Raw genomic sequence first — 26,035 nt, 5'->3', positions numbered from 1 at the left:
TACAAAGTATATAGGTGAACAGCCAGAAGAAGACATACAAAGGATGAGATCTGGAAGGGTCCTGAGTGCAGGAACTTCTGTCCTCATGGAGTTTGGGATATGCCACCCTCCTCCCAGGTGAATGTATTTGCAATCCAGAAGCTCTCCAAACCCCATAGTTCAGGGATTTTTATGGAGGCCTCATCACTGAGGCCTGATTAACTCAGTCTCCAGCCCCTCTACCCTCCAGAGAGGATAGAAGGGGGTGGGGCTGAAAGTTCCAAGCTTCCAATCATGGCTTGGTCTTTCTGGTGACCAGCTCCCATCCTAAAGCTACCTAGGAGCCCACCAAGAGTTGCCCCATTAAAACAAAAGGCTCTCCTACCAGGAAATGCCAGGATATTTAGGAGCCCTGTAAAAGACACTCCAGTCACCCCCATCACTCAGAAAATTACAGGAGTTTTAAGAGAGCTCTGTGTCAGAACCCGAAGGCAGAGACCAAATGTTTTTGTGTGTGTCACACATATGTATATTTTTGTACATGTATATTTGAGGCCCTCCCTCCACATAGATATGATGTTGCATACTCTACACACTTCTTTCCTTCACTTTTTTGTGTGGAATCATATGTTTTAGATATCATTTCATAGCGCCTACAGAAATCTTTCCCATTCCTTTTTATAGCCACATAGCACTCCATCATATAGATGTATCCTGCCTTCTCTTATAGACATTGGGTGGTTTCTCATCTTTTGTGTGCAATGAGTGGCTTCATGCCTATGTCTGCTCATATTTTTGCCAGAGTGTTCTGAGAAAGAGTCGCATAAATTGGATTACTGGGGCACAAAATAAACTCCTATGTAATTTTACTGAACAAATTTCCCTCCATATGGACTTTACCAGTTTGCATTTCCATGAGCAAGATCTGAGTGCCTGTTTCAGCACAGCCTTGCCAAGAGTGTGTTGTCAAACCTTTGAATTTTGTTAATATGGGAGATGAGAAATTGTATGTCAGGATCAGTTTAATAATCTATTATTACAAATGAGATTGAGCCTCTTTTCATATGATTAGAAGACACCTGCATTTCCTCTTCTTGTCAACCATCTTCCCAAAGTTCTAGTGCATTTTTCTGAGGTTGTTGGTATTTCTATTCTGTATTTCCTAGGTCTGCCCATTCAAAGGGTCTAGAAACAAATGAGCACCCCCTAGACCCAGAGCGTGGCTTTCAAAGACCATTTCCCACTGGGAAATAAAGGCTCTTTGAAGGAAATGGCTGCTTCCAACTCTGGGATAAAAAATACAAGGTATAAAATAAGCCTGGAACATCTTGTCAGATGAGCTAGTAAGGAAGTTATCAAAGAGATTGATGTCAAAAGTGTTCAGGAGCCAAAGTAAAGAGGAGGCACGGGTCAAACAGAAGACAATCTGAGCCTCTAAAAATTCAACGGATCAAAACACATAAAATAAATTAAATGCCCAAGTCCACAGTGGCACTCAAAATATTATTTGGTGATTGTTGTGAAGCGTTAGGAAATAAATTCATTTGGAAACCTTGAAAATAAAAGTAAAGAATCAGCTATGTATGTTGTCTTTCCAGTACCTCTACTTGGGGAAGTGAGGTATATGAGAGGAAGTGTTCTGTATAGAGGTATTCCAGCCAATACATCAAGAAGAAATGACAAATTTAGAATATCACTGATTTTCAGAGCCTAATGGAATAATGAATCTATTATTCATTAACAGCAGCTGATGACAAGAGGGGCAACCAGTCATTACGAGCCTGCTTAGTTGAAAAAGACAATACGATTCATGAAGTAGTCTGGCCAAACAAACAAATAAACAAAACCAAACACAAAGCAAATTGAACCTCTAGACCCAACTATAGGAGTTGGCAAAGGAAAATGTTAAATACACCATGAAGAATGCAATCAGCAAGATCTAGCCAGCACTAATACACTTTCTGCAATGACAGATATATTTGCAATGTCCAGTACAGCAGCTGTTAGTCAACATTTTGTGCAGACCAATCTGTAAACCAAGAATGAGCTTTTTCTTGCTCCAAAGCTGCTCCTAGGAAACTCTCCATGAGGCAATGGGTGTGGACTGATGCAGGGGCAGCAATGCAGCAGGAGCAGGTGTCGAAGGAGGAGCAGGTGTCAACCAGGTGTGAGCCACCTGCTTACACATCTTGTTTATGCCTTCTAGACCCGCTTCAGTCTGACCTCACATAGACCACCACCCTCTGACCATGGACTGATGCTGCATGTGACTGACCTCATGCCTTGGCTGATCAGAGAGCATCCAGTTCGTAGGCTTACTTGATTTCCCATAGTCAAACATTCAGCTTCTATCAGGGCTTAGTAGCAAACTAGAAACCTTTCCTGGAAAGAAGAACAATTAAAAGCATAAGAGGGCATGGCTTTTCTCCAAAACCGTAACCATCCATGCTATGATGTTCCTACTGTGGCCACCCTGGAGGCTCCATCTGGTACTTTTACTTAGCAAAGAATATTCAAGTGTTAGGACAAAAGGACCAAGTGGCAGGATGGCTTATACCACAGCCTGGGTTTGCTGCATAGTGTTTTATTGCTGGGAGAGCCCACTCAAAACTGACTTCTTTACAGCCAGTGGGTTGGAGTAGCACACTCAGATATGGTATAGTTTTGCCTTCAAAATCCAAAGAAGCTAAAACTATAAAACTCTTAAGAGAAACCGTAGACACACATCTTCTGGGCCGTGGATTAGGCAACGATTTCTTAGATATGACGCTTAAAGCACAGCAGCAAAAGGGGGGGGGAATGATAAATGTGACTTCATCAAAACTAAAAACTGTTGTACATGGAAAGACACTATCAAGAAAACGAAAAGACCACGCACAGAATGGGAGAAAATATTTGCAATCATTTATCTGGGAAAGGTCTAGTATTCAGAATATAAAAAGAACTATTACAATTCAACAATAAAAGAACAATAAAAAGACAATTTAAAAATAGACAGAGGAGGGGAGCTTGAATGGCTCAGTCGAGTTGAGCGTCTGACTTCAGGTCACAATCTCGCAGTTTGTGGGTTCGGGCCCTGCGTCAGGCTCTGTGCTGACAGCTCAGAGCCTGGAGCCTGCTTCAGATTCTGTGTCTCCCTTTCTCTCTGCCCCTCTGCACTTGGGCTCTGTCTCTCAAAAATGAATAAACATTAAAAAATTTTTAAATGGACAGAGGATATGAACAGAAACTTCTCCAAAGATATCCAAATCTCCAATAAGCACATGAGCCATTAGAGAGAGGCGAATCAAAAACATAAAGAGATACCACTTCTCACCCACTAGGATGGCTGTGATAAAAAGACAGACAAGGCAAATGTTGGTGAGATGTGGGGAAACTGGAATGTACATTTGGGGAGGAAATGTAAAACGGTGTAGCCACTTTCAAAAGCAGCCTGGCAGTTCCTCAAAACCTGAGTTACCATAGGACCTAACAGTTGCATTCCTAGCTATATACTCAACAGAACTGAAAACCTATGTTCTGGCAAATACTTATACATAAATGTTCATAGCAGCATTATTCATAATGGCCAAAAAATGGAAACAACATAAACGTCTGTCAAGTGATGAGCGGATGAACCAAATGTGGCTTCTCCACACAACATAACGTCATTTGATCATAAAAAGGAAGAAAGTCCTGATAATTGTGACGCCACGGATGAGCCTTGGGCACAGGCGAAGTGAAAGAAGCCAGGCATAAAAGACCACATATTGTAGAATTCTGTTCATAAATGTCCAGAATAGCAAATCCACAGATACAGAAAGTAGATCAGTGGTTGCCAGGCACTGGCAGGGAGGGAGGGAGGGGAGATGGGGAGTGATTGCCAAGGGGCTTGGGAGTTTCTTTCTGGGGTGATGATGATGTTCTGAAATCAGAGAGTGGTGATGGTTGCACCCTCTGTGAATGCAGTAAAAACCACTCGGTTGTAGTTCATACGTCTTTAGTCTGAAAACAGTTCTTCAGTCTTTGTCTTTCATGACAGTGACGCTTTTCGAGAATACGGGCCAGTTATTTTGTAAAATGTCCCTCAATCTGAGTTAATCTGAAGTTTCTTCAGGATTAGATTCAGATTATGCATTTGGGAGGAAATGGTGTCTCTGTCTCAGGGAGGCACCTGATGTGTTTTCCCGATGTCGGTTTGTCCCGATGTCGGTTTGTCCCGATACTGGTGACATTAACTTGGGTCACTTGATACAGTTGGTGTGTGCCACGCTTTGCCATGGTCACTTTGCTCTTCTCCACTTTATAATCACTATATAATTTGTGAGGAGAACTCTGATACTATGTAAATAACCTATTCTTCATCAAACTTTCACTCACTAGTTTTAGCATCCATTCACGGTCTTTAAAATGATTTGTTTCTACTCAGACTAGAGGCTGTTTAAATATATTATTGTCTGATTCCTAACACCAATTCCTCTCCAAAAAGACTTTCTCGGAAAGTCCTGATTCTCTAACTATATATATCTCCTGATCACAAGAGAAGCATCCAGGCTGAGAAAAAGTTTGACACAGAGAATTAAAAAGCAGCAGGATGCTTTCTCTTTTCAGTTCTCTTTTGTTTTCAAATGTGAGCTCTGTGTCTAGACGTGGAAATAAACACACGATTGTTCAGTGTAATTATATCTATTGTTTGTGGGGCTGAATCAGGCTGGTGGGGGAGGACTGACTAATGAAGGTTAACACTATTTCTTCCTTCCCACTCTGGTGCAGACTAGAGCAAATACAGCTTTGGAAACATAGAATTATGTGTTCGATGTCTTTATTAAAGCCGTCAGTTGACTTCCTACTATTATGGTCTTGGTGATAGTTGGGTGCAGATTTATGGTGAAGCTAGTGCCTCAGGAGGCATTCTGGAAAATAAAATGTTACAGGAGCTAGCGATGGGGCTCCTCTGATCTCTCAGCAGCTTTCTAGCCACCTTAACGTCTGTTCTCCAAGCCTCAGTTTCCTCATCTGAAAAATGGGAGTGTGGGTAATAACAAGACCCTGCTGATTGTTTAGCCGATTAAATGAGATAACACATGTGAAGCACTTGGTACAGGGTTGGCATCTCGTAAGCACTCTGTCATGTTTGGTCTTATTATCATTATTATTGAGCAGTCTTAACTGGGAGGGAGGGGGATGCTTGCTGGGACAATGTTTTTAGGAGGAAGATGTTGCCAGGCTGAGTGCTTAAGCCTAAAATCTTAATACCACTGCCCACTATTTATATCCATATAGCTTCATTCCTCTGGGCTTTGGGGGCCTTCATAGCTCCACATGTTGCCAATTAAAAGGCAAAAGCCTGAGGATACGTTCACCCTCCTGCCCTGCCTTAGACAGCAGGGCCCTGGGAAGGACAGAGGCACAGGCAGCAGAACGTCAGTTCTAGAAACAGTGGCACCAAAATGCCTGGGTTGAAGTCTCACCTCCCTTGGGGTGCCTGGGTGGCTCAGTCGGTTGAACGTCAGGTCTTGAGATTTCAGCTCAGGTCATTCTCTCTTGGTTGGTGAGTCAGGAGGCCCACATCGGGCTTTCTGCTGTCAGTGCAGAGTCCTCTTGGTATCCCCTGTCCCTCTCTCTCTCTCTCTGTCTCTGTCTCTCTCTCTGCCCCTCCCTCTCTCTCTCTCTCAAAAATGAATAAGCATTTATAAATAATAATAATAATAATAAAAGAAAAAATGAAATAAATCTCACCTCCCAGGAGCCAGTGGTGTCAGTTTCATTATTTATATTACTCTGGTGCTTCAGCTTCACCCTTTGTTGTTGTTGTTATTGTTGTTGCTGTTGAAAGCAATATTAATTACAGCATTTTTATATGTTGCCCTGGGGGAATTTTTGAAAGACAACAGCTTCTAGCTTTGTTAAATCCTCCAGAGCTAGAAGTGGACTCGTTTTTCCTCCCATCCAAGGATGGCAGCCGGACTTGACTCCATGTGCACGCATGAAACGGGACTCTTACCAAAGGTAGGTGGTGTTAGTAGATATAAAATAGATCTGGGTTCACCTGGACCAAGAGGGAGAAATCCCAAGTGGCCTTGATAATAATGGCCGGTAGTTTTTCTATCCCTTATTAAGTGCCAGACATGGGTTAAATACTTTACAGAATTAACTCGTGACTCTCCACTAAAAGCCTTCTGACGCAGGTTGTATTCTAATCTTTGTTTTACAGATGAGATGTCTCAGGCACAGAGAGGCCACAGCTGGTAAGAGGTGGAGTGGATTCAAACTCAGGCAAGTTCGCCCTTTTCATCAACAGGTTGGCTTTTAATATCCAGAAATACAAGGAGGGTAGACCCCAACATCACTAGTTAGAGCATCATAGATGGTGTTAAAAAAAAAAAAAAAAAAGAGAGACAACAGGCCCCATATGGCGTCACTTGTGCTAAGCCCATGTCACCAAACTGAGACCTATTACCCAAATTAGTTACAGTTTCAGCCTCTTCCAGGAGTAGAATCTTAAATCGGACAATCTGGAATTACCTGGTCGGCACTAGAGAGGCAATCAGCCTGATGCACCCCCAAGGGTCCCCCAAGGGAAGGTGACCTTGCAGCAAACAATCCACTCTTCACTAGTAACTTCCTCATCTCACCCCCTTCTGCCTATGAAAGTTTTTCATTTCGTTCAGCTCCTTGGAGCTCCTGTTCTCTAGATGGGATGCCGCCTGATGCATGAATCACTGAATAAAGCCTATTAGATCTTTAAAATGTACTCAGGGGAGGGGCGCCTGGGCAGTTCAGTCTGTTAAGCATCTGACTTCTGCTCAGGTCATGATCTCACAGTTTGTGGGTTTGAGCCCCGCAACAGGCTCTGTGCTGACAGCTCAGAGCCTGGAGCCTGCTTCAGACTCTGTGTCTCCCTCTCTCTCTGCCCCTCCCCCACTCGAGCGCGCGCGCTCGCGCGCGCGCGCTCTCTCTCTCTCATTCTGTCTCAAAAATAAACATTAAAAAAATTGTTTTTAATTTACTCGAAATTTCATTGTTTGGCAACAGTCAGCAGGCACTTCTGTCTTGGTTTATGGAAGCAGGAACTTCCTACAGGGTCTTGGCATCCTGGGAATTCACTGGCTGCTTATGGAGCTTGAGGAAGCTGTAGCCTCTGTGCAGGCATCACCCATCGCTGCTCTTTCTGTGAAGGCGTGTGCAAGCAGCGGGAGAACAAGCTCCTGGTGCTTTTTTTTTTTTTTTTTTTTAAGTTCACAGCTCTGAGTACATTCTCACAGATGAAAACAAATTCACCACAATTTGCTAAATCTGACGACCATAGGCAGTGGCCGTCCAGCTCTTCCGCCCCATGTCCTCTCTTTTCTTCCGGCAGTTGCTGCAGAAACCTGCTGTCAGTTAAGTGTAACCTGACACTACCACCGGGTCCCTCTCGCTTTCTGTCCCAGGGCAGGTGCCTGGTCCTCCGCCATTTCACCTGCACACTCCCACAGTGTGCACACTCAGACCGTCTCTAGTTACCCGGCAACACAAATCAGATGATAATCAACACTCTCATCCACGTTCCCATATGGGCCAGTAGAAAGATTCCTTTGGGACACATAACCAGGGATAAACGTTGTGGTACAGGGTATGCATATTCTTAGTTTCACTAAGAAATGCCTGATCGCTCTCCAGAATTTCTGTATCACTCCTGCCAGGGGGGCCTGTAAGATCCTATGCCCCAATTCCCACCAACACTTGGCATGATGCATCTTTCTAATTTTTGCCTAAAAGGTGTAGAGTGAAATCTCAGTGCTGTTTTACTTTATATTTCTCTAATTCCTACTGAATTTGAGCATCCCAGCATATGTCTGTTAGCCTGCTTGGTTTTGTCTCTTAGAAATTGTTTATTTTCCTGCTGGGGTTCCTCTTTTTCTTGTTGGTTTGAAAGAGTCTGTTGTACATTCTAGATATTATTCAACTATCAGTGTTAGACACTACAACTATATTCTCCCATTTTATTTTTCTGTTAATTTTTTCCATACTGTTCTTCATTGAACATAAATAATCAGTTTTTTAAGCTTATTTATTTATTTAAAATGTTTATCTATTTACTTTTGAGAGAGAGAGAGTACACAAGTGGTGGGTGGCAGGTAGAGACAGAGGGAGAGAGAGAATCCCAGAAGGCTTTGTTCCATCAGTGCAGAGTGAGGCTCAAACTCACAAACTATGAGATCATTATCTGAGCTAAAATCAAGAGTCGGACGCTTAACTGACTGAGCCACCCAGATGCCCCTATTTATTTATTTTTAAGAGGGAGAGAGACAGAGAGAGAGCCTGCATGAGCAGGGGAGGAGCAGAGAGAGAGAGAGAGAGAGAGACAAAGAATCTCAAGTAGGTTCTGAGCTGTCAGCACAGAGCCTGACTTGGGGCTTGGACTCACAAATGGTGAGATTATGACCTGAGCTGAAATCAAGAGTCAGATGCCCAACTGACTGAGCCACCCAGGCGCCCCTAGTTTCATCCATTTTTTTTTTCCTATGGCTTGTACTTCCGAGTTTCACTGAAGTCCTTCATGATACAGACTGTTTCCTATATTTATTTTAACTTTATATATCATTTTCATGTTTAGGTCTTTAATCCATCTGGAGCTCACATGTGTATGTGGCATTGATGTGGCAGGCCAGGTCCGAGGACCCAGAGGGGATCCTACAGAACCAGCCAAGAGGGTCCCTGAGGATGGAAATCAAATGCGAGCCAGCAGGAAGTGAGAGTTTATTGATGACACAGAGAGAGCAGATACAGACGGAACATCTGAGAGACTCAGAAAGCAAATGCAGGAGAGTCTCATCTTTGCTTGGGGGTCTAGAGTTTTCACTGAAGATGGTGGTCTGGTGTACGTGTCCTCTCTGGCATCCAGGAACTGGTCGAACAAGGACCAGTGCTCAGGTGTCCTCCATAAGTCACTTATGCCTAGAGCCCGGGGGTCTTGGTGTTCAAGGTGTTTGGAGTCAGAGGTCTCGGACAACGTTCATGAGGACTCCACCCAGTCCTGTATCTATTGCTCTCGAAGGCTCCAAAGAAATCATTAACTCCTTGACCTTTACAAGGAGGACATACATGAAGACATATGTAAGGCAGGTCCTAGCAGGAATAGAGGCAGGAAAAGGAGCAAAGAAAAAAAGCTTTTTTTTTTCTTCATGGAGTTCCTTCACTTTCCCTTTCTCAGTATTATGTAGGGATCCAGTCTTTTTTTCTCAAGTTTATTTATTCATCTTTAGATTGAGAGAGAAAGCGCGCTAACACAAGCAGAGGGAGGGAGAGAGAGAGAAACCCAAGCAGGCTCTGCACTGTCTGCACAGAGCCTGATGTGGGGCTGGAACGCACGAACCCTGAGGTTACTGACCTGAGCTGAAATCAAGAGTAGTCCGCTTAACTGACTGAGCCACCCAGGTGCCCCTGTAGGGATCCGGTTTTATTTCTCTCCAAAATGCAAGCCAGTTTTTCTAAGACCACTCTTTCTCCACTGCTGTGTGGTGCCTAAAGATGCCATGTTTGTTATGACTTGGCCGAGTCTTCTTGAGACTATGGATAAGCCAGAAGAAAGCCCAACTGAGATTGGAGAGAGGGAGAGATGCTACAGTTTGAGCTCCAGATATTTTTAAAGCCAGAAATCTCCTATTTTTGTTTTTGCTGAAATGATGCTCTAATATAGTTGCTATCTGGAAGTTAATTTCATATATTGCTAAGATTCAAATGATAATAATTCCAGTCAACATAATTTATTCTCACTTGTATCAATTAGTTGAATCTGTGGTTCATTTAGTTGGGATTCTTTTGTTCTCTTTGAACCTGGGGTTGAAGAATATTATACCGTCAAAAATGTGTTTTCATTCTGACATAATTGGAAAAGATTTTGAGAAACTGAGAGTGAAAAAGTTCACAGGGAAAACAGAGCGGGGAAAAATCTTTGGGCTAGGCAAAGATTTCCTACATACAAACCGCAAAGCTTAATCCATAACAAGAAATAGGTAAGTGAGAGTACCTCAAAATTAAAACTTTTCTCTCTTTGAAAGACACTATTGAGAGAAAGAAAACACAAGCAATAGCCTATAAGAAAATATTTGCAAAACACTTATTTGATAAAGGGCTTGTAGCCAATACATAAAGAACTTTCAAAACTTAATAATAAGAAAACACTCAGGGCGCCTGGGTGGCTCAGTCGGTTAAGCGTCGGACTTCAGCTCAGGTCATGATCTCACCACTTGTGAGTTTGAGCCCTGTGTCAGGCTCTGTGCTGACAGATCGGAGCCTGGAGCCTGCTTCAGATCCTGTGTTTCCCCCTCTCTCTGCCACTCCCCTGCTTGTGTTCTGTCTCTCTGTCTCAAAAATAAATAAACATTAAAAAAATTTTTTTAAAAAGGAACAGAAACCCATTCTCTCACAGTTCTGGAAGCTAGAAGTCTGAAATCAAGGTACAGGCACGTTGGTTCCTTCTCAGGGCTGTGAGGGAGAATCTGTCCCCTGTCTTTCTCTTAGTTGCTGGGCATGGCCTGCAATCCTTAGCTTTCCTTGACTTGCAGATGCATTATTCCAATCTCTGCCTTTGTCTTCACATAGCCATCTTCTCCCTGTGTTCTCCATCTCTGCATCTTTCCTACTCTTCTTACACCCTAATCAAGTATGGCCTCATCTTAACTTTGCAGATTATATCTACAAAGACTTTATTTCCAGATAGGGTCACATTCACAGGAACGTGAATGGGGTTAGTATTTCACATATCTTTTTGGAGGACACAATTCAATCCATAATATATGTGAGCTAGAATATTCATAGCAGTATTATTTGTAAAAGTGTAGAACTAAAAACTATTCAACTGTTCATCAATAGTCAAATAAGTAAATAAATCATGGTATATTCATGCAATGGAATACCATAAAGTAATGAAAATTCACAGCCTACAACTACAGACAACAAAATGGGTGAATTTCACAAGAATGATGCTGAGGAAAATAAATGAAAGACAAACAGTATATACTGTATGATTCTATTTGTATAAAACACAAAACCAGGCAAAACTATTCAGTGAGAATGGGTACACATGGGGGAGTTAGTGACTGGAAGGGAATGTGAGGAAGGTTTTCTGGGGTGCTGGAAATCTTGGTTCTGGGTACACATGGGGGAGCTAGTGACTGGAAGGGAATGTGAGGAAGGTTTTCTGGGGTGCTGGAAATCTTGGTTCTTGATCTGGTTGTTGGTTATGTGGGTGAGTTTAGTTTGTGAAAATTCACTGGACTCTACACTTATAATACATGCCCTCCTATGTCTGTTATACTTTGGATTAAAAGATTTTTTTAAGTCATGGTTATGACATGAGGTTTCTCTAATATATCTAGATTTAATTTCTACACTAAGACTGTTGTGTTTTTTTTTTTTTCCCAAAGAAGCCATCAGGATTGTTAATAAGTCTACCAGGAATCAAGTGACAAATATTTATTGGCATTAACTATGCTTACTTTGTTGACTTTGAAGATTACTAAGAATTCAAAGGGGGAAGTAAAACTTTTACAATTACTATTTATTTTTTGATCAGATAATTCAGACACATGGTACCCAATTCAAATGGTCAAAAGGGCATTAAATAACTTTAAAAGTATCCTGGGTTCTTTAGCAATAACAACCATTCTGGTTGAGGTGAAGTCTAGGAAACTACAAGTACTACAGTGGGCATAAACTTGGCTCACAAGAAAATAACTTTTTCTCACAAGAATTCTTAAGAGTCCTTTAGAGATTAAGAAAGGCCCAGGCTACCATTTTTTTGAGGAGATATACACATATATATTTTTTTAAATGCCCAAACAGGGTAACAAATATTGTACGATATATTTTATAATGTATTTTATGTTTTTGCACTTAACCAATTTAATAATTCTAACACAAAATAATCCCAAACAATGTAATGGTGCAATTCACTATAGATAATGTAACAAGTCCTAACGTAGGTTTTTCCAATGATGAAGGTACTATTCTGGGCACATTAGAGACACATTAGAGAACAGAACAGACAAAAATCTCTGCCCTCATAGAGCTTGCCTTCTAGGTGGGAGGAGATAGACAATAAACAATAAATATAATAAACAGCTAATTCCACGGTATGGTAGAGGTGAAAAGTTTCCATGAGCAAAAACGTAGAGTGAGATAAAAATATTGGGGGGAGGGTGGGGTGGAACTATAATTTTAATGGGGTGGGCAGGTTAGGCCTCCTTGGGAAGGTGACAGTTGGGTGAAATCTTGAAGAAGAAAAGGACTGAGCCATATGGATATCTGGGGGGAAATCACTTCAGGTAGAGGGCACAGATGTTGCAAAGGCCCTAACATGTAACCACACTGGCATGTTTTAAGAATAGCAAAGACAAATGTCTAGAGAGACATGTGTGCAAGGGAGAGTATTAGGAGATGAAGTAAAGAAGTACAGGGGGGCCCAGATGATACAAAGCCTCTTGGGCACCATTAGCTTTCATTCAGAGAAATGGGAAGTCATTGGAGGAATTGGACTTTAACATGACTTTAACATGATCCCTCTGGCTGCCATGATGAGAACTGACCTTAAGAGGCAAGAATGAAAGTAGTGAGACCGGAAAAGAGCCTAATTAAATAATCCATGTGAGAGTTTATGGGGGTTTAGGTCAGGATGATAGCATAAGTGGTAAGAAATGGTTGTACTTGAACATACTCTGAATGCAGAGCCAGCAGGATTTGATGACAGAATGGATAGGGGTGGAGGCTGTATGAGAGAAAGACAAGGGTCAAGGAAGATGCCAAACCAAAGACTAAGAGGTGAAAGATGGAAGGCTGGGTAGGTTTGGAATAGAAGGTAAGGAGCTAAGTTTGAATTTGATAAGACTATCAAATGTATATCAGTCTTAAATACAGATGTCCTGTGGGTGGTTGGCACAAAGTTCTGGAGCTCAGGGAAGAGGTCTCAGCTAGAGATACTTGGGGAGTTATTAGCATGCAGTGGTATTGAAAGCTATGAGAGTGGATGAGATTGCCATGAGAGAGTGAGTGTAGAAAAGAGGAGCAGGTCGGGGCGCCTGGGTGGCGCAGTCGGTTAAGCGTCCGACTTTAGCCAGGTCACGATCTCGCGGTCCGTGAGTTTGAGCCCCGCGTCAGGCTCTGGGCTGATGGCTCAGAGCCTGGAGCCTGTTTCGGATTCTGTGTCTCCCTCTCTCTCTGCCCCTCCCCCGTTCATGCTCTGTCTCTCTCTGTCCCAAAAATAAATAAACGTTGGAAAAAAAAAAAAGAAAAGAAAAGAAAAGAGAAGCAGGTCAAGGTCCGAGCCGAGCCCTGGAGGCCTCTATTATTTACAAGCTAAAAGGACCGGGGAGAGAACCCCTGGACACAGGAGGCAAATCTGGGCACTGTGGAGTCACAGAAGCCAAGTGAAACAAGTGTTTCCAGGAGGTAGGAGCAAGTCCTATTTTGCCAATAGTTCAAGAAAGATAAGAGTCCAATAACCATTGGACTGACAATGTGGAGATCATTGTTAACCTTGACAAAGGCAATTTCTGGACAGTGACTGGAACAAGAATTTATCTAAAGAGGGTTTAAGAGAGAATGAGGGGAAAGGAACTGATACCATGCCCTTCTGTAAAGTGGAGCAGTGAGTTGGGACGACAGTGAAGGGGAAGAGTCCCTGAGAGGGATTTTCAAGATGGGAGAAATAACAGCACATCCATTGGGGCACCTGGGCTCTATCCCTCCCTGCCCTGAAGGCATTGTATGAACTTACATTACAGTAAAGATGAAATACTTAGGGAAACTCCACAAATTTTAGATATCCTTGATATTCTAAGTCAGAATCCAGGAAATATTATGTATTTCAAATTTCAAGTTTGTTCAGATAGCCAGATTGGGTTTGGGGGGATTTTTTTTTTTTTTTTTTTTTTGGCAAAAAGCCTATAAAACTGTAACCATGAGTCCTTGCTTCAAAATTAGGACCAGTTCTGCATTTTTCTGAGGCTTTATGGGGAAAGACTAATTTCAGTTTAAAGTAATTATTTTAAAAGCATACCTTCTTGGGACACGTGGGGTTAAGCATCCGACTTTGGCTCAGGCCATAATGTCTTTGTCCATGAGTTCCAGCCCCACGTCGGGGCTCTGTGCTGACAGCTCAGAACCTGAAGCCTGCTTCTTCAGATTCTATGTCTCCCTCTCTCTGCCCCTTCCCCGCTCACTCTCTGTCTCTCAAAAATAAATAAACATTTAAAAAAATATGAAAGCATACCTTCTTGATTAAGGCTGGCAGGGCTGTAGTCCCAGCTCCCCCATGAATTAGCTGTGTCATTTTGTCAGTTACACAATCTCTCTGGGCTTCAGTTTCCCCATTGACAAAAAAGTTAGTAATCATACTTCATCCATAGGATTACAATGAGGATTAAATAAAATAATACTTTAAAACAGAACAGTGCCTGGATGTGGCCAATAATAAAAGTTCTTCACTCCTCGTAATCCTGTATTCCCAATGAGCGGTGAGTAAATCATGTTTTGGTGTATTTTAATTACACTGGAGAAGCCATTTAGTAAGATAAAATTTTGGCATACAAATAAATGACTTCTTAGTTGATCTGCTTAATTTTTAAAAACTGTGCTTTTCCGGAGCGCCTGGGTGGCTCAGTCGGTTAAGCGGCGGACTTCGGCTCAGGTCATGATCTCGCGGTCCGTGAGCTGGAGGCCCGCGTCGGGCTCTGTGCTGACAGCTCGGAGCCTGGAGCCTGTTTCAGATTCTGTGTCTCCCTCCCCTGTTCATGCTCTGTCTCTCCCTGTCTCAAAAATAAATTAACGTTAAAAAAATAATAATAATAAAATTAAAAAAAAATAAAAACTGCTTTTCCACAAAGGCCTTCTTGGGGACTATGACAGTCCCCGTCAGTAGGTGGCACCTGAGTGGCTCCAGGACAGCAGAACAAGGAGGCTTCCAGAGCATCTGACCCAGCAGCAAGTGGTGCACTAGCTGTCACATGGATTCACACGGAAGGTTAATGTGTCCTCTCAGGAATTCACAGAATGTTTCAAAATGTGTTTGCCAATATTCAAAAATCAGATTTCTTATAAAAAACTGATTCCTGGCCTCTGAGTAAATTGGAAGATCTGGAAAGTCCAGGCCTGTGGTGGTGTCTCCTTCAGGCTGGGCGGTTATCTGCCAGTCGGGTGCAGACCGCCCCCCCCTCCCCCAGCCCACCTGCTTCTCTCCTCTGTCTCCCCTTAGTTCCTCCAGGCATGTGAGTTTGTAGCCTCTGACTAGTCCAATCCTTCCCTTTTCAGATGTGGAGGCTGAAGTCCTAGGGAGAAGTCGAGGGTTGGATGCTTTTTTTTATACCTTGTGTTGTTTCTTTTACATTTGGTTGTGTTTGGAGAAGGACTGGAGCTAAAACATGTAAGCCATACTGGGAGAACTGAAATTTGGAGACTTGGGGGCACTGCTGAGATGATTAAAATGAGGTGTGGGAACAAGTAGAGGTCATTGGATTCTTTTTCTTTTCTTTGTGAAAGAGGACCTCATTGTATTTGGGGGGAAAAATATATGTTCAGTGCAAAAGATTCAAACAATACAGACAAATACACAGAAGAGGAAAAAGATTCCCCCAAATTCCACTTTCATTTATAACTTCCATTTACATTTTGGTAGATATCCTTCCAGCCCTCTCCCTGTGTATTTATAGATCTACTTAACATAGGCACTGGATGGGCCAAGGAAGGCCTGGGAGTGTGGGGCTTTCGCATTCATCAGTGGGTCTTTAATCCTTCATCAGTTTCCCTTCAACCAATTCTATGATGCGGCCAACTGGGAGTTTCTTCAATCATATTAAAGTGCCATGCAAATGCAGCGTTAAGCCTGTTTGTTCACCCCAACTCCCTTCCAATCAGACTGTTATTCAGCTCACTCACATAGGTAGAAATTCTATATGAAAATTCTGGAGCTGCCACAGTTCAAAATTTGTTTGAAATTTTCCTAAAGGAGAACATCCAAGTTGTTCTGTAAACTGTTTTTTCCACTAATAGTATTCCTAGAATATCTGTCCCTAGTTTATAAATACAGATTTTAAAAAATACATATCTCACCTTCCAGAACATCCTTAGCAACCTCAAGATAAGCTAATTGGTCTCTCTCTCTCTCTCTCTCTCTCTCTTTCTCTCTTTAAGTAGGCTTCACACCCAGCAACAAGCCCAATGACACAGGGCTTGAACTCATGACCCTGAGATCAAGACCTGAGCAGAGGTGAAGAGTTGGACACTTAACTAACTGAGCCACCCAGGTGACCCTTAGCTAGTTGTTCTCTTAAACAGACTTTGCTCCATCTGATTGGTGACTGGAAAGATGGGGCCCACCTAACTGGCACCTAGAGTGCAAATTGTCAAGTCTGTATGATTGCTCATGGTAGGCGTGAATAGGAACAGTTAGTTTCTCAATGATTCTATTGGTCAGGTTTTGCTGCAAAAATGTTCTATAACAAACAAGCCCCAACCATCAGTGATTTACAATGACAGATACTTTTTTTCTCTCACTGGTCTGTGTGCTGCACGTGGGTTGGCCAGGCTTGCGTTGGTCTTAGATTCTGGTCTGCTCCACTTGATGCCCTTCCAGGAGCCCGGCTGATGGCGCAATGGCTACCTGGCAGAAATGCACAAGGTTAAGCCAAATTTCATAAATTCACATACAGCCTCTGGTGAGACATGGCATATGTTACATCCACACACACTCTATAGACCGAGTCCAAAGTGAGTGACATAGAGAACTGTACTTTATCTATAGTATACCATGGCAAAGGTGGAAAAGGAACAAAGAATTGTAAACAAAAAAATACCACCTGTCACAGGAACTAACCATGATGGAATGAAATTTAGATTAAGACATACCTTGAACCTTACTTTTTTTTAATGTTTATTTATTTTTGAGAGAGAGTGTAAGCGGAGTAGGTGCAGAGAGGTGGGGGACAAAGGATCCAAGCAGGCTGACAGCAGAGAGCCCAATGTGGGGCTCAAACTCGCTGACCATGAGATCATGACCTGAGCTGAAGTCGGACCCTCAACCAACTGAGCCACCTAAACGCCCCTACTCTTGAGTCTTATAAATGCAGTTTGAACCCACGCTGCTTGAGAATCACAACAGTTTTGTCTAGTATGTTCCTTAATCAAAGACCTTTTGTCATTGGAGATCCATAATGAGAGTCGTCTCTGATCATACTCACTCTGCCTTTATGTTTTACATGCTCTATGCTCTTCTATCTATGCTTCTAATGCTCTTTAGAGTTATGCACTTGGGTCTTTAACAAAGAAAAAGATTAAACTGCCCTATCAGTTTCTGAATGTAGAGAGAAGTATTTTCTCCTTTGTCTTTCCCTGTCAAAGTTGTACCAATCAGCAAAAAATACATTTTCCTATGAATAAAAACAAAGAGAACTGTTGCCAGGCAACAAATAACAGCATTATTTTTATATTTGTTTTGGAAGGTATAGCATCTTGCTCCACTGTTTCCATGGAGAATCCCAATTGTCAAGATTAATTAAATGCTGGGAAATTGAAATGTATGCAAAGAGGCCAGCTTAGTAAGCAATCACCTATGCTCCAGGGTAGGAGAAATATTTAGATAAAACCTCTTCCCACAAATGAAGTGTTATCCCCTGGCATCAAATGACTCAAGTTAATGCTTTCATGTGTGTCGACTGCTTTTCTAAAGGTACTGCAAAAATATTTCATTAAAATCACAAATTACATGTGTACCATTTCCAGGATAAATCACCACTGGATGTTTAGAATGCGTATGAACTGCATCAGAATAGTACAGGAAAGAGATAACCAATGGTTGTAAACAAGGTGCCTCTATTTTGTTCGCATGTTGGCAATGTGCCAACATGGAAAGGTCTTCCCAGTAAATTGATAAGAGAGGATATCCAAGATCATTCAGAAGAAGTAAAGGAAATGAAAGGAGGGCAGAGTTCAGAGAGTAGTCCTATCAGGTATTAAAACATGAAAAATAAAGAGAGAAACGTGTGGTTCTGATGAAAGAACAGACAGCCAAGTGGAATGGGATAGGTAGGGATGCTGATTAAAAAAAAGACAAACAAACAAAAACATACAATCAGGGCGCCTGGGTGGCTCAATCTGTTAAGCGTCTCGACTTTGGCTCAGGTCATGATCTCACCTTTTGTGAGTTCCAGCCTCGCATTGGGCTCTGCTATCAGCGTGGAGCCTGCTTTGGATCCTCTGTCTCCCTCTCTCTGTGTCCCTCCCCTCCCTCCCACCTCAAAAATAAACAAACGTTTACAAAAAAGACATACAATTAATTGTGTAATAGAAGATATACAAATAACCAATAAGTACACGCAAAGATGCTCACCATCACTGGCCATCAGGAAATCAAAACCACAATGAGATACAACTCCACACCCACTAGGAAGTCTAATAAAAAAGAAAATAATGAGTATCGGCAAGGATGTGGAGAAATCATAACACTGTTGGTGGGAATGTAAACAGTGCAGCCTGTTTAGAAAACAGTTTGGTAGTTCTTCAAAAGATAAAATATAACTGCTTGACCCAGCAATTCCACTCCTGGGTATATCCTCAAAAGAAATGAGAACATATGTCCACACAAAAACTTGTACGCAAATGTTCATAGCAGCATTATTCATAATAATGCAAAAGTAAAAACAACCCAAATATCAACTAATGAATAGATAAATAAAATGCACCATATCTACACAATGGAGTATTCTTTGGTGATAAAAAGAAATGAAGTAAATAAAGTACTAATACATGCTACTTCCTGGATGAACCTTGAAAACATTATGCTGTTTAAAGAAGCCAGTTACCAAAAGCCACTTATTATGTGACTCTTATATGAAATGTCCAGAATACAAAAATTTATAGAAATAGAAAGTAGATTAGTGGTTGCCTAAGGCTGGGGTGGTTGAGAAATAAAGGGGGGGGGTGGCTGCTAAAGGATACAGGGTTTGCTTTGTGGGTAATGAAAATGGTCTAAAATTGTGGTAATGGTTGCACAACTCTGTGAATGTACTAAAAACCAATCACAACTCTGTGAATGTACTAAAAACCAATCAGTTGTAAACTTGAAGTATGTGATTTGTATGGTAAGTGAATTATATGTCCATAAAGGTATTGCAAAATAGTAATTGGGAAAAGGAAGGATATTGCTTTGGAAAATGGGTTAGCAACTTGAAAATAAAATTAGCTTAGACTTTAATCAGTATTAAACTTAAAATCATTTCCAAGCAAGCCAGAGTTAAACAATGGAGTGCCTGGGTGGCTCAGTTGGTTGAGTGTCCAACTCTTTACTTCAGCTTAGGTCATGATCCTAGGGTCGTGGGGTCGAGGCCCATGTTGGGCTCCATGCTGAGTGTGAAGTCTGCTTGAGATTCTCTCTCTCTCTCTCTCTCTCTCTCTTTCTCTAAAAAATTAATTGATTAGTTAATTAAAAAAATAAAATTAAGGGGTGCCTGGGTGGCTCAGTCAGTTGAGCGTCTGACTTCGGCTCAGGTCATGATCTCACAGTTTGTGATTTCAAGCCCCATGTTGGGCTCTATGCTGTCAGCACAGAGCCTGGAGCCTGCTGTGGATTCTGTGTCTCCCTCTCTCTGTCTCTGCCCCTCCCCCACTCATGCTCTGTCTCTCTCACTCTCAAAAATAAATATTTTAAAAAATTAAAAATATATAAAATTTAAAAATTTTAAGACAAAAAGGTAGAAGAGGAAAACTGGATATCCACAAGCAAAAGAATGAAGTGTGGTCCTTACCTTAATTAAGTCAAAATGGATGAAAGATCTAAATGTAAGAGCTAAAACTATGAAACTCTTAGAAAAACATATAGTGGAAAGGCTTCATGACAACTGGATATAACACCAAAAGCACAAGCAACAAAAGGAAAAAATAGATAAGTTGGACTTCATCAAAAGTAAAATATTCATGCATCAAAGGACACTGTCAGCAGAGTGAAAAGGCAACCCATTGAATGGGAGAAAATATTTGCAAATCATATCTGATAGAGGATTAATACCCAGAATATATAATGAACCCCTAAAACTGAACAACATGAAATCCTGATTTAAAAATGGGCAAAGGGGGCACCTGGGTGGCTTAGTTGGCTAAGCATCTGAGTCTTGATATCAGCTCAGGTCATGAACTCACAGTTTCTGAGTTTGAGCCCCATATCGGGGCCTGCGCTGACAGCACAGAGCCTGCTTGGGATTCTCTCTTTCCCTCTCTCTGCCTCTCTCCCAACCATGCACATGCATGTGTGCTCTCTCTCTCCCTCAAAATAAATAAATAAACTTAAAAAAAATGGGCAAAGGACTCAAATAGACATTTCTCTAAAGAAGGTATATGACCAGTAAGCACATGAAAAAACGCTCAATAGCACTAATCATTAGAAAAATGCAAATCAAAACTACAATGTCATACACTTCATAGCCATTAGGATGGCAATTATCCAAACATTTAAAAAACAGAAAATAACAAGTGGTGAGGATGTAGAGAAATTGTAACCCTTGCGCATTGCTGGTGAGAATGTAAAATGGTACAGCTGCTGTGGAAAACAGGATGGTGGTTCCTCAAAAAGTTAACCATAGAATTATCATATGATTTAACAATTTCACTCTGCATATAGCCAAAAGAATTGAATAAATATTTGTACACCCATGTTCATGGCAGCATTATTCACAATAGCCAAAAAGTAAAAACAACCCAAATGTGCACTGATTAATGAATGGATAAACAAAAAATATAGTATATACATACCATGGAATATTATTCTGCCTTAAGAAGGAAGGAAATTCTGACACCTCCTACAGCAGGGATATAGGACCTTATGCTAAGTAAAATAGCCAAACACAAAAGAACCTGAAAAAAAATTTTAAATCCTAAATCCTGCTGCTGTGCTATTGCAATATTATTACAATCATGGGTTGTTTTTTCTTCTACAGTCAAATTCTCCTCCCTGGCAAGCTGCAGACTTTTTTATTGGAGTTAAGCAATGTTTAGAAGGTGAGGTCAGATAATTACCTGTTTCAAAATTGGAAAGAGTTATGTTGAATGAAACACAAGATCCAACATACCTACTAGAAATATATGTGAACCGAAAAAACAAAAAGGAATCCAACAAGCTGTGGGTGAAGTTTCCTGTCCCCGAGAAATGAAAAGGAGTGGTGGCCGCATACCAGCCTGGCAGCTGGCTATGAACCACCAGTGCTTTTGGAAGGAAGTTGCATGAATAGAACCTCCAGCAGTAAGTTCTTCTCACGGCTAGGGAGCCACAGGAAAAGGGAATCTTCTCTGGATCCTTCTTATGGGAGTCAGTAAGGGCCCATCACTGGCAGCAGGCAACACGAAACATGTTGATCATTCAAGAAGAATGACTCTGGACAGATGACATGAGGCACAATAGCCCAGAGCAAAAAGTGAAACTTTAAATGTTCCCCAGGATCCACTGATGAAGTAAAAGGAAAGGCTCAGCACTTGACTAAGGTGGGACCAGAAGGAACCAGCCATCGATCTCCTCTAAAATATTCCCTGCCACGTGTGATGGACCAGATTCTGCTCTAAAGAAAAAGAAAAACTGGAGACAGGATCCTAGGTGGTCTCAAATATATGTACCACAGGCTCACTGGAGACTTTAATGGAAGACCCAGAGGGACTCAAATGCCTTTTTTAGACAATCTGCAATTCTTCCACCTGCTGGATACTTCTTGGGCCAACAAATACTCAGGGCTAAGTGTTTTGGTAGTGATTTAGCTGTTGACACCACTTTCTTTTTTTTTTTTTTTTTTAATGTTTATTTATTTTGGAGACAGAGGGAGACAGAGTGCAAGTGGGGGAGGGGCAGAGAGAGAGGGAGACACAGAATACAAACAGGCTCCAGGCCCCGAGCTGTCAGCACAGATCCTGACACGGGGCTCAGACACACAAACTGTGAGATCATGACCTGAGCCAAAGTCGGACGCTTAACCGGCTGAGCCACCCAGGCGCCCCTACACCACTTTCTGAGGATCAGTTTAACAATCTATTTTCCTAAAATTGAGATGGGGTTCAGTGAGGGAAAGGGAATTTTGAAGGGCACGGAAAAGAAGGCAGGGCAAGAGGAGGTCAGGAAATGAGAGGGAGGATAGAAAGATGTTCAGAGGGGGACATTTGAAAATAGGACCAGGAAGGAAGTTGGGAAGAAAAGGCAAGATGGGATATGGAAACGGTGGGGAAAAAAGATTTTTGTTCGAATGGACCTGCCTTATGACCCTCACACAGCAAGAATATTATTCAAACCTTGACTTGTGTCTATCACATTAGACTTAATGTGGATAGACTTAATGTGGATAGACTTAATGGAGCCTGGATCCCATAGTGTCTAAAGTTGTATCAGATCTACAGAAAATAGATTTCTGTGTCTTTTAGCTACACAAATATTTCAGTCCATAAATGTATTGTTTTCACTTATAAGATACGAAAACAAAAACAAAAATCTTGTTTGACCTCATTTTTTTCCTCATAAAATAAATGTGATTTTCCAAAGGTCCAGGCATCCATGATGGTCTAGAAACTGTCACAAACCTGGATGAAAGCAGAAACTGGCTTTGAAGCAAAAGGGATACATCTACACCAAACAGCTTAAACAATCTTGAAAAAGTACAAAGTTGGAGAATTCAAACTTCCTGATTTAAAAACATATTACAATGCTACAGTAATCAAAATAGTGTGGTATTGGCATAAGGATAGACAACAGACCATGAATAAACCTAAATATTTGTGGCCAAATGATTTTCAACAAAGGTGTCAGACAGACCATTCAATGGGAGAAAGGATAGCCTCTGCAGACTGGATATCCACAAGCAAAAGAATGAATATGGATCCCTATCTCACACCATATATAAAAATTGACTCCAAGGGCGCCTGGATGGCTCAGTCAGTTAAGCATCTGACTTCGGCTCAGGTCATGATCTCTCAGTTCATGAGTTCAATCCCCATGTTGGGCTCTGTGCTGACAGCTCAGAGCCTAGAGCCTGATTTGGATTCTGTGTGTGTCTCTCTCTCTGTCCTTCCCCTACTTGCTCTCTCTCTCTCTCTCTCTCTCTCAAAAATAAATAAACATTAAAAAAATTTGTTGTTTTTTTTTTTAATTTTTTTTAACGTTTATTTATTTTTGAGACAGAGAGAGACAAAGCATGAACGGGGGAGAGTCAGAGAGAGGGAGACACAGAATCTGAAAGAGGCTCCAGGGTCTGAGCTGTCAGCACAGAGCCCGATGCGGGGTCAAACTCACAGACCGCGAGATCATGACCTGGGCCGAAGTCGGCCACTTAACCGACTGAGCCACCCAGGCACCCCAAAAAAATTTGTTTTTAAATCTTTAAAAAAAATTAACTACAAATGGATCTATGATCTAAATGCAAGAGCTAAAACCACAAACCCTTAAAAGAGAAAAAAGGATAAATCTTTGGGACCCTGGGATTTGGCAATGGATTCTTAAATATGACACCAAAAGCACCAGCAACAACAACAAATTAGATAATTCGGACTTCACCAAAATCAAAAACTTCTGTGCCTCAAAGGATGTTATCAAGAAATAAAAAGACAACCTAGAGAATGGGAGGAAACATTGTGTGACAAGGGGCTAGTATCCAGAATATATGAAGAACTCTTATGATCCAAAATTAGAAAGACAACCCAATCTTAAAATGGGCAAAGGACCTAGACATTTCTCCAAAGAATATGTACAATCAACAAACACACAAAATGATGTTCAACATTATTAGCCATTAGGGAAATGCAAATCAAAACCACAATGAAGTACCACTTCGTACCCACTAGGATAGCTATTAACAAAACAACAACAACAGCAAACAAACAAAAAATAAACAGAAAATAACAAGTGTTGGCAAGGATATAGAGAAGTTGGAACTTTGTACTTGTACTTTGTGGTAGGAATGCAAAATAGCTCAGACCTAGTGGAAAACTGTCCGTTCCTCAAAAAAGTTAAATACAGAAATTTTACTCCTAGGTATAGACCCAAAAGAATTGAAAACAGGCACTAAAACAGGTACATGAAACATGTACCCACTCATAACAGCACTATTCATGATAGCCAATAAGTGGAAACAGCCCAAATGCCCATCAACAGATGAACAGATAAACAAATTTTAGTGTATACATACAATGAAATATCACTCAGCCATAAAAAGAAATGGAGTGCCGATACATGACCACCAACACACTATACTAAGTGAAAGAAGCCAGACACAAATGGTCATATATTATATGATTCTATTTTTTTGGAAATATCAAGAATAGATAAATTCACAGAGACAGAATGCAGATTGGTGGTTTCCAGGAACTGGGGATAGGGCAGGGGGGAGAGGAGACCGGGGAGAGGAGACCAGGGAGAGTACTTGGTGGACAAAGGGTTTTACTTTAGAGTGAAGGAAATTTATTACCAGTAGACAGAGGTAGTGGTTGTGCAGTATCACGAATGTACTAAATGCCACTGAATTTTTCACTGTAAAATAGTTAATTTTATATAATGGAAATTTTACCTCAATATATATTTTTAAAAAGGGAAATATCCATTACAAATCACATATTGCATATTTTATCCTGAAACGTTAGAGCCAGTATCTGACTACAACCTATTAGCCTGAATTGTCAAAACTCTTTGATTTCATAAACTCGATTGTCTTTTCTCCTCATGCCACTTCAGTTCTTCCTAGGTCTCTGTGAGAGATTAGAATCACTATGGACACAATCCAGGGAAAGTGGGAGGGGAAAGAACTCTTGGTAAGGGCATTACTGACTGCTGGCCACATTATCAGTAAAATCTCTGTGATTCTATAAGTTTAATGACAAAATGAACCCCAGAATGAAGTTTCATAAGTACAACTTCATAAATATGACATCTTGTATAAACGTAAAATTGTATGAGTATAATGGCATTCTATATTACCTAAGACATTCTGTCAGGATGTCTATAAATTACTTTAACATGCTGTGACCTAAGGTGTGATGTATCAGGTTGAACCATGAAAAACTGCAGATGTTCACATTTTTGCCCTACAAATTTGGCCATTTCATATGGTTAGACCTAACAACTACGTGCATTAGCATTGATCTACAACCTGTGGAACCTTAGCCTTAGTCATACTTAAGGAAGGCATTCAACCATTTAATCAGAAAGTTCACACTTAGTGAGTTTAGTTTTAGACACATTGGGTTGGAAGTACTGTACCTGCAGAATATCCAAGGGGAGTTGTTCAGGAGGCCATTGGGTATAAGGTGCTGGAGCTTCAGAGAAAGACTTAGGCTGGAGACTAAGTTCTAGAAAAATCAGCACAGATTTGGTAACTGGAGCTGTGGGATTAGACGAGCTTTTTCAGAGAAAGCCTTCGCATGGCCTTGTTGAAAAAGGCGAAGAAAAAAAAATCCAATTGTCTCTAGATACACAACTCACCGATCTGGCAAGGTAGTAAACTTAGTGAGTGACTCATATTTTCTTTGAAATGTTCTTACGTTTTTAATTTCCAATAAATCTAATTGCCTAAGCTACCAAATTGTCCATGTGATAAATTACATATATGTCATTCTGAGAAGGGCACCCAAGTGTTAACAGTAGCTGTGGCATAGATTCATAGGAGCCCCCTACAATCTTTCGTTTCTTCTTCTTCCTTAGTAATAGGTACTTTGATATTTAACTTGGCACATTGGTGTCCAAATTACTAATTCAACCCCAACAGAACTATATCATTAGAGTTCTATTCAGATTTTCCATTTCTTCTAGAACTAGTTTCAATAGTTTGTGTCTTTCTAGGAATTTTTCCATTTCATCTTGGTTATCTAATTTGTTCAATACAATAGTCCATAGAATCTCCAATACTTTTTAGTTATGTTAGGTCTGTAGTAATGTCCTCTCTTTTATTCCTGATTTTAGTAATCTGAGTCTTCTTTTCTTAGTCTAGCTGAAGAATTGTTGATTTTGTCTGTCTTTTCAAAAAAACCAACTTTTAGTTTGGGTGATTTTATGTGTTATTTTTCTATTCTGTATTATACTTATTTCTGC

General features: G+C 41.0%; 2 long non-coding RNA genes across 3 annotated transcripts; one reads left to right on the top strand and one right to left on the bottom strand.

Annotated features, from left to right (window-relative positions):
* Positions 1 to 300: 300 nt before the first annotated feature.
* On the bottom strand, positions 301 to 26,035 carry LOC106966686 (uncharacterized). 2 transcript variants are annotated; one of them, XR_003414469.2, is made up of 6 exons: positions 25,208 to 26,035; positions 20,737 to 20,838; positions 18,323 to 18,384; positions 16,478 to 16,597; positions 5,698 to 5,784; positions 301 to 2,361 (listed from the first exon to the last, which is right to left on the bottom strand). It is a non-coding gene; the product is annotated as an uncharacterized LOC106966686 (long non-coding RNA). The 2 variants fall into 2 exon arrangements; XR_001428824.3 differs by lacking the exon at positions 20,737 to 20,838 and having other exon boundaries at positions 25,208 to 26,034.
* LOC128315328 (uncharacterized) lies at positions 5,638 to 9,614 on the top strand. Its single transcript, XR_008298052.1, has 3 exons — positions 5,638 to 5,967; positions 6,173 to 6,259; positions 8,558 to 9,614. It is a non-coding gene; the product is annotated as an uncharacterized LOC128315328 (long non-coding RNA).

Source organism: Acinonyx jubatus, chromosome C2 (genome assembly GCF_027475565.1).
Source record: "Acinonyx jubatus isolate Ajub_Pintada_27869175 chromosome C2, VMU_Ajub_asm_v1.0, whole genome shotgun sequence".
Taxonomy (NCBI): domain Eukaryota; kingdom Metazoa; phylum Chordata; class Mammalia; order Carnivora; family Felidae; genus Acinonyx; species Acinonyx jubatus.
The sequence above is the reverse complement of the archived record's forward strand: the minus strand, read 5'-3'. Positions and strand labels throughout refer to the sequence as shown.